The 2,899-nt window shown below is 30.6% G+C and overlaps 1 long non-coding RNA gene across 1 annotated transcript; it reads right to left on the bottom strand.

Annotated features, from left to right (window-relative positions):
• Positions 1-1,000: 1,000 nt before the first annotated feature.
• Positions 1,001-2,572, bottom strand: LOC131528242 (uncharacterized). Its single transcript, XR_009267828.1, has 3 exons — positions 2,503-2,572; positions 1,230-1,299; positions 1,001-1,107 (listed from the first exon to the last, which is right to left on the bottom strand). It is a non-coding gene; the product is annotated as an uncharacterized LOC131528242 (long non-coding RNA).
• Between the last annotated feature and the right edge of the window lie 327 nt (positions 2,573-2,899).

The following is a 2,899-nucleotide window of genomic DNA, read 5'->3' as shown; positions in this document are numbered from 1 at the left end:
AATACAGTAATTTGTAGTATTTTTTACAGTAACTTTGAATTAAACTTGTAATTTATATTACAGCAATATTTTGTAATCTCACGAAAGTACAGTATTTACCTGGCAACAAAAGTTGCCAATAAAATCCTGTAAATATATTTTACAGCAATATTTTGTAATCTCACTAAAGTACAGTATTTACCTGGCAACAAAAGTTGCCAATAAAATCCTGTAAATACCCTAAATCCAAGATGATGTTGTAATAATTTAACAATGAAAATGCTGCAAAGAATAATTTTAACAGTAAACTGTAAAATACTGATTTAAATGAATTATCATGAGAACTATCTTAATACATTTACAAATGAATAAAAACCAAGTCAAAGATGTTGCAAATAAATATTTATTAAAACTGGCAGAAAGACATTGCAAGGCTTTTACTGGTAAAAATAAAAATGTCAGTCTTTCAACAGTTAAAATCTTATCATAAAAATAACATAGCATCACAAAATAACTACAAATAACTGTTATATCACAAAAAATTCTGAAAAAAGCCAATCAACAGAATTTGTATAATTTTGGTTAAAGGATTAAAATAAAATGCTGGAATCAACATTATACCACAAATTCTGTTGTTTGAGCTTATGTTATATTAAATTTAGAATATTCCTGCAAAAGACAATTTAATAAATACATACTGAAAGTCCATCAACTTTCTGAGATGAGCACACACATGAGGGCTGTCCCTCTTCTCTGAGACCTTTCCACTTGTTTTGCCTCTGTGTATCCGTCTTGTATCCAGTGAGTGTTGTGATTCCAACAAAACATCTGCACATAAAAACAAGCAGAAGCTTTAGAATAAAGTTCAGTATTGAATGAAACTAGCTCAATAAAATAAATGTAAAATGCCACTTATACAATACTTAAACTAAATAAGTAACCTTTTCACAAATGAAATTACTCAAGTAAAACATGTTACCTTTGAAATTAATTCAAGTGTGCAAAAGACGCCTGCTCGGACGCCAGACTGAAGTTGTAATAAGACTGAAAATCCAGCCGCAAAGTTGAGGTATGAATTCACAACCATGTGACCCTCGAATAGGCCTAGTCAAAAGCCACTGGGTGCACCTGAAATAAATAAATAGAAGCAATAATGTAACTTACAATACAGTATTTCAATATAAAATGTAATCTAAAATACAAGTTTATCAAATGATTTACAAGAGAATTAATAAGAATTAATACATTACCTAATATAATCAGCTTCAGAGAGTCTTGAAGCATCAAACATTTCTCCACATCAGCTGCTATTCTTTGCACCTACAAGAAATAATGAAAATTATCTTGTGATTTAAAAAAAATGCATTTACATAAATGAGACCAAAATGAACACCCAAAAAGGCATATATTTTAAAATAAACTTTTACATTTGATTAATAAATTCAATTATAGCAATACATTGTAGAACTGTACCACCAATCAAATTAAATAATTTATAATGCAAAATTACAACTGTTATGACATTAATGTTTTACATTAATTTTTGAAATTACAAATAAGAAATGTTGGAAAAATGCAATGATACTTTTTAAACGTGAAACTAAACCGCCATTAGGTGGCAGCAAATAATTTAATGAGTGAGTCAATTGAATCATTCATTGAACCGATTCGTTCAGAATGCTGAATCATTCAGTAAAAACACAGCTGAGTTTTGCTTTTGATCTTTGTTTGGAACAATTTTTGTTGGTGAAATAAAACAACAGTCAATATTGTGTCTAAAAAGTAAGTAACTTAATGTTAACTAATTGTTTATTGAACTACGTAACATTTGCAATCGTGATAATCAGCAACAGATCACTTGTTATGCTACTTAACAATATCATATGTTATAAATAAACTCAACAGTTTGAACATTTACCTCATGTTTCTTCCGTGAGTTTGTGTGCGCCGTTAAGGTTATTTGTTTGTTGAACGTAACATTATCAGAATCAGTCTTGCGTTTCGATGCTTCCCTAGTTTTTATTTTTCACTCGAGTTTTAATCAGGCTAACTTGTCTAATCAGGCATGTAAAGATGTATTTCACAAAAAAATTGCCCCGGACAAGTCGAGTACAACTACAGTGGATAGACACAATTTCTCATTTACATGTTGTTTCTAATTATAGTAAGATGTCACGTCAATATGGTACAGTTGAACACATATAAACAAATGAAATTTCACATATTTTGCTGTTCGTCAGTTATTTCGACAGATAGTAGTTAACGTTACTATGTACAATCGTTCACACTGGGCATTACGTTAAAAGTTGGGTAAACACTACTTTAAATGCTCTCAATAAGAAAATTAAACTGCCAAAATTAGAAAAATGCAGCATGCTAACTATGCTATGATAGTAATTTCCATCTTACTGCACATACCAAGGCCGCTTGTCTAAATGTGTGATAGCAGGCTATTGTGACATGATATCACTTATACATTAACTTAAATAAATATAAAATGATATATTTCTTAAGTGAACTTACCAGGAATTATGAATAAAGCCTCTAATCTTCAATCGTTCTGGCTCTGCTCCAGAGCTGGATTTCAGATTTGAATGATGCGCGCGCAATCCCATAATGCCACACTACAGTAAAGTAGTGTAAAAAGCAGGAGCTACAGTGATAACACCTGCTTCTTGTAAATTAATTACAGTTGACATGGAAATATACTGTTAACAACTGTAAAACCTTATTTGACCCATAATGCATTGCGAATTACAGCTACATCTTGTAAAATGTTTAAACAGTAAAATTCTGTAAAATTTTGCTGTAGAAACTACAGCAATTTTTTACAGTGTTGTTCAGAAAAATGCAAGCCAGAATTAAAGGAAAATTGAAACCAAATGGTGAATCAGATAAGTGCTGACAGAAGAGAGGAGTT

The sequence above is a fragment of the Onychostoma macrolepis genome, chromosome 21 (genome assembly GCF_012432095.1).
Source record: "Onychostoma macrolepis isolate SWU-2019 chromosome 21, ASM1243209v1, whole genome shotgun sequence".
NCBI lineage: Eukaryota > Metazoa > Chordata > Actinopteri > Cypriniformes > Cyprinidae > Onychostoma > Onychostoma macrolepis.
Note: the sequence above shows the minus strand (reverse complement) of the source record. Positions and strands in the feature narration are given on the sequence as shown.